Below are 10,209 nucleotides of genomic sequence, written 5' to 3'. Positions count from 1 at the left end.
GTCTAACTCGAGGAAACACGATCTGATAAAGCTAAGCAATCACATAGAGATGAAGTATGAAAATAATTAAGGATTAAGTGCCGCAGCAAAGACTTTATGGTTTCCAAGATATCATCAGAGAACAACATGCATAACTTTTCACAAAATGCCTATATGGCAACATGTTTTACACATGAGGTGAAAAGTATAGTAGTTCGATGTATCATGGCCCGAGACCTGCTTAGAGTATAAGTGGGAGAGTTTGCAGTGGGTATACTCGAAAGCATGATTTTAATATAAGTGGGAGATTGTTAGCATTGGTATACTGAAAAGCATATTTCGAGCATGTTGCAAGGATAGAATTGCTTGTATACAATAAACTCTGCAATCCACTTTTAACCCAAGGCGAGAATAATTAATTTTATCGCATTGTGTTTGCTTATACATTTATAAGATGTTTCTCAAACATTTAAATGCATAAGAAGCAAATAAGTCTAATTCTTCTGCATAGTAGACTGGTCGTGAATGACGTTCACAGAAGGTGACGCAGTCGGTCCTTGTAGAAGAGAAATAGAATTTCACAACCCAGATAGGCTTTGGCTACCTATCGTGAAAGGATGCAGTGTCAGTCCGCATGTTTCCTTACCTTAGAATAATGACACTGGTGAGGTATAGCACTGAAGGATCTAACATTGAGATAAGTCTTCTTGCTATTTACTGAAAGACGAGGTCTCGGTGATTGTTATTTTTTAATCATTGTTGACATAACATTGAGCATACGATATTGATTATGCACTACTTTGATTATCAAATGGTGCGGATTTTTCGCAATCCAAGAATCCTGGTATCTTGGTAGTGGTGATCAATGTCTAGAGTGCTAGTATTGTTATTGCAATGAATCGTGTGCTGGGTGAGTCCAGTTTGATAATTATACTCAAGAGGTGATCGAAAAAGGTTTTATTATTCAGAAACCCGGCCGGTTGGAATTTATTCTAGAATAATAAATAAAGATTTTGAACTAGACAACTCTTGGAAAAAGATATTAATTAATTAAAGTCAAATAGCAGACTTAAATTAATTATGGAATATATATCTTAAACACGGGAAATAATAAGTTAAAGAGGTAAAGCCCGGATTACTCGTAATTTGGGATTGGACGGGCAGGCAGTCAATATTATTATACTATAGTGGATGATAATAATATTCTATTGGACTTGTATTGAATTGGGGCTCAATTTAATTAGTAAAAGTCCAACAGGTTTGGCCCAAATCCAACCTCCATGGATCCCTAATCTGACCCATATCATAACTCTATATAAAAGAGATTAGAAAGGAGATTCAATGACAATTTAAGAGTTAATTTTCGTGCTCCCCTCTGGCAGTGGACGAAAAAATCGGTTTTTGACAAAACTGATATTCGGTCTCCTTCTAATCAAGTCCTTTTCAATTCTGACAAGCTTTGCCCACACTAAGGCCATTATCTGAGTTCGGGATACAGATTAGAAGATTCGTGGTTGAGTACAAAGATCATCACGTGGAGAAGGCGCAAGCAATCGATTCGTCTTTGGAGAATCAGATCAGTAATCCTAAACCGTAGAATATCATGAATTAGGATTTAATTCCTTAAGCATGATTTTTGTGCGTTCTTGTGTGCAATTCAATGTTTAACATGTGAATCAATTAATCCTATAATCGGTCAAATAGATCCATATGTATGATTTATTTGTGAAACCATGTCTTCCGCTGTGCAAGGGGCTCCAAACCCCAGCAGAGGGCACGACCACCGATGCAGGGGGTCCTCCCGTGGGCGCTGTCGGCCGCAAGGGACCAAGGCGGTGAAGGCGGCTAGAGGGAGGAGGGACTGAGGCGAATCAAGCCAGGCGGGGCTCGGGCTCGGGCTCGAACACCCTATTGTCCATGTACTTGACCACCACGATGGCTGACACTTCCCGCATGACGCCTCCTCAATATCAAGCCCATCTTGTCGGAATTGAGTTTATGGCAAGACAAATTGGTATTTCGCCTCCAGGTAGCTTGAGTGCACCGCCACCACCTTCGGGAGATGATTTTCCGGCGGAGTAGTTTTTATAATTTCTATAAATTTGTATTTTAAATTATGTAATTTTTTTTTTTTAGGATTTCAATTGTGTTTTTTTTTAATTAAAGTTGTAATTTTATTTATCTAATTAAGTGTGTTTTTATTAATTGAATTTGTTGGAAATAAAATAAAAATAAAATTGAATGAATAGTTAAGGGATGGGATGGTTAAGAGATGGAGGCTTGCATGTGTTGTCTCTTAGTTAAGAGATGAGATGAAAAGTACAGTGGGGCCCATGAATAGCGAAGAGATGAGACGGTTAAGAGACGGATAAGTGACAGCGTTACGGATGGCCTAATACAACACTTGTAAGATACACGGATCTTCAACTTACTTTAATATCTAAACCACATAAAATAAAATGAATAGTTTGTAGTATAATACTCTCTAACATCCCGTCATAAGCAATACGTTTTTTTCATGAAATTTAAAACATTGATATTTAAAAATTTAAGTGTAAAGAGAATAAAGTATGAAAGGAATTAAGAGAGAATAATGTTTGTGATAGTATAACACGGTTAAAACTCTTAAATCTTGTCCCACATGATGAAAGTCCGATGTGTCATTCTGTCCCACACGTGAAGGAGCGTGTTAAAACTCTTAAATCTTATCCCATATCGACTTGGTGATTATTCTAGCTCATCTATATAAGTATGGATAACTCTCCTCATTATAAGGCCTTTTAAGGGGTGAGTGAATCATTTCTAATATACACTATATAATTTTTGTTAAAAGGGAAAATGGTTCACTTATGGTGGGAAGCAGCAAAAATGGAAACTGACTCGCTTATGGTGGAACAAAGGAGTAAATGTACAATTGAGGAAACTTCAGTGAACAACCATGCAACGACAACAAACTAGCAATCAAGTGTTAGTAAATCCAATCTTAAAAGTATAAGAACTACAACATCCGTCCTTCTGTAGTAAGGCATTTCATTTTAAACACTCATTTTGGAAAAATGATACTCTCTCCGTCCACCATTAAGAGCATCATTTGAGTTCGGCACGGATTTTAAGAAATATAAATGAAAGTGAGTCAGAAAAAATAGTTGAATGTGGGACACGTTTTTATATATTCTCTTTGTCTCGCGTTACTTGAGTCATTTTTGTTTGCAGTCGTTAAGTGGAAAAATGATAATAAATCCACACACCCACATGCGAAACCTAGAAGCTTTCTTTTGCGAGTAAAAGTGGATACAAAATGAAACAATCTGTCAAAAAATTATGCATGGGGTGTGTTTGAATTGGTAGATAAGCATATTTAAGTGCATTTAATGGTCCAATTTAGTGTTTAATATGTTGGTTAAATTTTCTGTGTAGCTTGTTCAATGGGCAAGGGCCCGTTGACATAAGGCTAAAAAATGGTGTTTTATTATCATGGAAAATTGAGTGATAATAATATGTGCAACACTATATCAATCTTAAATTATATAAAATTTACTAATATAACCCCAACCTTGGAAATATAGAAAAAGACAGAGGATAGTTTTGAATTTCCTACTATAGTGTGGCTTTATATAACAAATCAAACATGTGATGTTAATGACCATAAATAACATACCATCAATTCAAACACCACAAATAAAAATGGAAAACCAAGAAATGCATTTCTACAAAATGATTTTATTCTTATCTAAATGAAAGATAACTTCAATTCAAACACACCCTTAGCTTCATCAGGTGTTGTTATGATTATATTCACGACGTATATATTAAACACATATAAGTGAAAAAACTAAACAATTTTCAGATAAGTGAAGTGAAGCACATAATATATGAGTTAGTATCAATTTCAGTTAACAATCTAGTATATCTATTTTCATATTACAGCTAACGATATCATCACATCACAGGTACAACAATCAAATATAACAAAAAAAAATTAAAACAGGTACCCCAATAAAAGCATGATGCGCTCAACCAAATGTATATTTCAAACCTCTTACACATTAGTATATATTATCGATTAAAATTGCTTTGCGAAACTCACCTAAACTTGAATATGCCATCTCCATTTGAATACAACCATTAAGTTTAGTAGATTTCAAATAATCTTCACATTGAAGCAATTCTACAACTTTGTCCATAAAAGAAACTACAGCTATGACTAAATAATTATGACAAATAAAGAACATGTATTTATAGATAAAATCTAAAAAGCGTGATGTCTCTTATAAAAACTCTTTAATTCATCATATCAATATATTAAGTTATTAACCAATCTTAATTAGTCATAAATCATTAATCATAACTGTTATTTTGGCTATGGATTTGATTTATGTACATTTATAGGTAAAATCTAAAAAGCGTGATGTCACTTATAAAAACTCTTGAATTCATCATATCAATATATTAACCAATCTTAATTAGCCTTAAATCATTAATCATAACTGTTGTTTTGGCTATGGATTTGATTTATGTACATTTATAGATAAAATCTAAAAAGCGTGATGTCACTTATAAAAACTCTTTAATTTTTCATATCAACATATTAACCTATTCCGATGATTTTTATTTGTAACTGCTAAATTATTTTTTGTTACCGTTTCTTTTTTAAAATATGGTATATGGAGTTGTTCGCCTAAATAGAATATTGTTCAATTACTTGGCAAATTATATGAAATTTCATTTCCTTTGTTCAAATCTATTTTCTCATTATATCTATTTTTATTAGGGAGGTTGAATCTATACCATATTCTTAAAATTCAAGATCCGATTGGACTGCGATCATTGCACACGAGATGTACGGATACAAAAACACTTCCACAATGCATTTCCATATCATATTTGACCACTTATACCACAAAATTCGAATCCTCGTCAATATGCAGAGATCTGAAATTGAAACCACTTATTCCCTTGTCCCATATTAATAGATATTTTAGGATGATGAAATACACATTAATAAAGCAAAAGATGGATTATAAAAAATTGTAATTAGACTGTTGTCATTGAAGAATAAGGCCCATCTCATTAGTAAGAGATAAATTATCAAAAATAAAAATTGAACAATTTTATGGGACAAAGTGGAGTATTATAATAATTTCAAATTTCTCTATGCAACTATGTGCGCGATATTGTAATAGTTATTTTTATTTTATCTGTCAACACTCTCCTTAAAACCCTTCAACGTAATCCTCAGAGGGATAGAACATTTTTTTCTTATCGGAATGGATCAGCCCTTCATCGAACTGTCCCAAATTAAAAGCCCAGATATACTGTCGACTCAATTATATTTTCAGTTTCGATGTAGATATTTAGCTGAGTCAGTAAATTTTATCCATAATCAGCAACTCACTCACACACTAGATTTTGATATGGTTCTATTCTAAAACAAATTAACATTTAGAAAAAATGGTTTATAGTAAAACTGATATACTGATTTTAATTTTCCTTTTATATACCAGATACTACTTATTACAATTGTTTTTACTTAATTAGCCAACCCTAATCTATAAATTTATGGCAAATAGACGGTGACTCCCTTGCTTATCCATAAAAATACGTACCTAATTAGACCGATAAGAAAAAGATTCAAACGACATTAATACTAGTACAAAAAAACATGATTCCAAATTTCCAATGTATGTTAGTATATAACCAACAACTCACTCTCCCCACACACACACACACACAACACAACACAACACAACAGACACTCTCTATTCTCTCTTATCCACCTCAACCATGCAACAATCCCTTCCCCTTTGAGAGATTCTCTTCAAAATGGCAACCCACAACAACCTCCTCCCCACCACCACCTCCACCCAGGCCGGGGCCGGGCCAAGCCGCCGCTGGCGTAAATTCCAGTGGCGTGGGGCCCGGCCCCTCCCCTCCTCGGGTGCCTCGCCTCGGCCTCCTCCTCCGCTTCGCGGTCCCCAAGCCGGACGCCGTGGGCCACAAGGGGTGGTCCCTCCTCTCCATCTTCATCGTCACCATCGCCGGCCTCATCCTCAGCCCCCTCCCCGTCGGCGCGTGGGCCTTCACCTGCCTCACCGTCGCCGTCGCCACCAAGACGCTCGCCTTCGCCGCCGCCTTCGCCGCCTACACCAACGAGGTGACGTGGCTCATCATCACTGCCTTCTTCCTCTCCAAGGGCTTCGTCAAGACCGGCCTCGGCGACCGGATCGCCATGTTCTTCGTGTCGTGGCTCGGGAAGGGCACGCTCGGCCTCTCGTATGGGCTGGTCCTCGGCGAGCTGGCGATCTCACCGGGAATGCCCAGCTCCACGGCCCGGGCCGGCGGGATTTTTTTGCCCATCATTAAATCGCTCGCGGCCGGGGCCGAGAGCAAGCCCAATGACCCGACGGCCAGGAGGCTCGGGGCCTTTCTCGTCCAGTCGCAGAATCAAGTGAGTCTTCGTGTGTGCGTGAGTTGATATAGTAGTAATATAATATAATATAATTAATGTTTGAGACCTTGGAATTCGAATCCTGAACCTTTAATTAATTACCAATAGATAAAGTGAATCTATTTTTAATTTAATGTCTCAATTGTTAACATATCACAACAAATACATGTGAGTTGATATAGTAATAAAATGATTAAAATACAACAACAACTCAAGGTGAATCTGACTAATTAGTTACATTATTGATTTTGTGATTTCCCATTTATTTGTGTCATTACTAATTGATTTTGTGATTTCCCATTTATTTGTGTCGGATTGATAGATGGATAGTGGAGGCCGATTTTGTTTTTTTTTTTCTCTTTAATAATGCATGATTGTGATGCGTTGTCATTAAATTAATTCACCAGGTCAAAAAAGTGTTTTGAAATGGAATTCTTCTATTGCAATTTTGGATTTGCTCCACCATATAATGTGATTATGATACTCTTAATATGGTTTATTGCTATTAATTTTTTAGTATAAAAAAATGATAAATTATCTCATTTAAGATTTCATGTTTTCACCCACTTTCTATTCTTTTTATAGTACTAATAAATATTTAGTCTTGTTTTTAGTGCTTCATTGATCTGCCGTTTTAACCATTTAGTGGATTTGGATACTTAAACGTGTCAATTACTTTTGATAATCTTAATTAAATATTGTATTTGCTTGTGCATAGACAAAGATATCGTTAGTTTACACGAAATGACACATGTCTCTGCGATTGTCTGAGATCGTTCTCATGGACAAAACCATGTTAAAAATCTGGCTAATGTTTGTTAACTATTCGTATACGTAACTAATTTATAGCCCAATTTAGGTTCTTCATTGAGTAAAGAATTAAAGATTGGAAAGAGGACATTGTTTCCTCATTTCAATTAAATCATATTTCAAGTAAGGCCCTATATTTTTATAAATAAAGATATTAATCATAAACATTCTAGGTATTAAAAACAACTAAATTGTACTAGTTGCATAGAATTAAATTTGATTTAAATTGTTTTACACCAAAGATATACTACTTGATTGTCATATTTTTCTTGATTTATGGATTTTGGTAAGTTTTGCACCTATGTACACTCTCTTCTATAATAAACTCTTTCTTAGTTTACTTTCTATTCCCTCTAACTATTTATTACTATCATTTTTTCAAAACACGTGCAAAAATGAAACGTCTCGCTTATGCTGGGAGTATGACTAACAGAGCACGCTACTTATTGATTTATGGCAGAGCAACAACTGCACAAGTGCATTTTTCCTAACCGCCGCAGCTCAGAACCTGCTGTGTGTGAAGTTAGCCGAAAGCCTCGGTGTCAAGATCGCGGATCGATGGGTGACATGGCTGAAGATAGCGTGCATGCCCGCGTTAGTGTCCCTTTTGGTGACTCCAGCAATCTTGTACAAGATTTATCCACCGGAGATCAAGAGCACCCCCGACGCCCCTGCAATGGCGCGCCAGAAGCTCGAACAGATGGGGCCCATCAAGCGAGATGAATGGATCATGATAGCGACATTGGTGCTCACCGTTTCACTATGGATCGCAGGGTAAGCAATTGCCATCACTTACTGCTTGTTTGGTAACTTAGATAAGACTAAGATATTCTCAGTTAGTTTTATGGGCTTATTTGTCTGTTTGGCAGATAAGATGAGGCCCATGTCAGGCACTTAAGGCCCATCTTACTTTAATTATCTTTTGATATCTTAAGGCCCTCTTGTTTCTTATTAACCACTTCTGCAACCAAATCCCTCTGCGTGTGTGCAGAGAAGCTCTGAATATGTCTAGTGTGGTTGCGGCCATGATAGGCTTATCAGTACTACTGCTAACCGGCGTGCTAGAATGGGAAGATTGCCTGACTGAGACACAAGCTTGGGATACATTGGTGTGGTTTGGAGCTCTAGTCGGGATGGCGACACAGATGACTGTTCTTGGTGTCATACCGTGGCTGTCAGACTGCGTCGCCTCCTTTCTTAAATCGCTCTCGCTCAGCTGGTTCGGATCATTTAGCATCCTCCAAATAACCTACTTCTTCATCCACTACTTGTTTGCTAGCCAAACCGCGCATGTTGGGGCGCTCTATTCCGCTTTCCTTGGCATGCAGTTGGCCTCGAAAGTCCCGAGCTTACTCGCTGCGTTGTCTTTGGCCTATAATACTAATCTCTTTGGTGCGATCACACATTATAGCAGTGGCCAGGCTGCAGTCTACTATGGGGTATGCTTCTTTTTTCTCATAAAAAACGTGACGAAATTTTCGATTTTTTTACTCACATTATTGATTTTTGTATTTGCAGCTGGCTTTGTAGATCTTCGTCATGTTTTTATTTTGGGTATAACAATGGCTCTAATTCAGCTTGTGATATGGGGGTTGGTTGGAGCTGCCTGGTGGAAGATTTTGGGGCTTTATTGAGCAGGTCGGCCGCCTTTCCTTTCGTCCATGGTGTTTATTCAGTACACGTGACGTGCATTGATGACAAACGATGTAACATGAAAATCAAAATTGGAAATGAAATAGGTTTATTTTCTGTGAAACAGGGGAGCTACCGCCTATCGGGATGTGCTAGAAGTCGATTTTGGGTAGCTCGCGCGCTTATCTGCACCGTAATATAGGTTAATACAGGAGCCCGACGCACCTACACATTTATAGGTATTTATACATGTAGTTGTGTATATTTGAGTTGAGGAGCATAGGTTGCAGATGTGAATGTCTCAAGTTGCTCACTTAAAACATTGCAGAATAACATCCAAGTTACTGTAAAAGTGCTCAATATATTTTGCAAATATTTACCAAAAATAGTTGTGTTTTACTCTAAAATGACAAACATTGGTTGAATTTTAGTTGAATCCGTCACTATATAATATGCATATTTAATATGATCGTTAAAAGCGCAATAATCTCCATCTCCATTACGAAAAACACGGTAATTTGTCGATGAAAAATATGTTGGTAATCCCATTAATCCGTTAGTAAACAACATTACTGAGGATCAAGCCGTCAATCCTAAATCGGAAAAATAGAGTTTTGTAGTCGGAAAATCTTCAACTTCATGTGTAGATTGGACTATTTCATTGTTTGTAACTCTATATAATTGTTTACTTATTCACGTAAATTTGTTTTGTATTGAATTTCTACTAATTAAAGATGAATTTGATTGTCAATTACTGAGGGATCAATTATAGATTGTTGATACCTCCATTTCACATTATTGTTTTGACGAAACAGTCTCTATTCCATTTTATCAGGATACAGAGTAATATAGTTAAAATAACTACGAAAGTGTTAAGGACCTAAATCCCTAACGATCCGATAAAACAGACAATAACGAGATAAAGATAATCCGGCGCCCGTGAGGGTCGGCGGAGATAAAGATCTGGGCGGCTGTGCGCGGGTTCCAACCCGTCGGGCAACGGCTACAGATCAGATATAAGTTCCGGCTGTGCGCGGAGACCTTCTGTCGGGCAGCAGGTAGCGTAGGGAATTAGGGATTCAAAGACTCACACGTGGACTTGGCCTCAATAATAATATTGTATTTCATTGAATGAATATTATGGAAGACTCCACACATATTTATAATATGTGTGGATACAAAAAAGTATGCTAATCCCTATAATATCTAAACAAAATAATAAAAGAAGGATATACTAAATCCCTATGATATCTAAACAAAATAATTATAATAGAAGAGAGTTAGGATCGTATCACACTCCCCCACGGTTGAAATCCACCTTGTCCTCAAGGTAGGAACCA

General features: G+C 36.8%; 1 pseudogene; it reads left to right on the top strand.

Annotated features, from left to right (window-relative positions):
* Positions 1 to 5,698: 5,698 nt before the first annotated feature.
* LOC121789196 lies at positions 5,699 to 9,276 on the top strand (annotated as a pseudogene).
* The last annotated feature ends 933 nt before the right edge of the window (positions 9,277 to 10,209 follow it).

Source organism: Salvia splendens, unplaced genomic scaffold (genome assembly GCF_004379255.2).
Source record: "Salvia splendens isolate huo1 unplaced genomic scaffold, SspV2 ctg169, whole genome shotgun sequence".
Classification (NCBI taxonomy): Eukaryota; Viridiplantae; Streptophyta; class Magnoliopsida; order Lamiales; family Lamiaceae; genus Salvia; species Salvia splendens.
The sequence above is the reverse complement of the archived record's forward strand: the minus strand, read 5'-3'. Positions and strand labels throughout refer to the sequence as shown.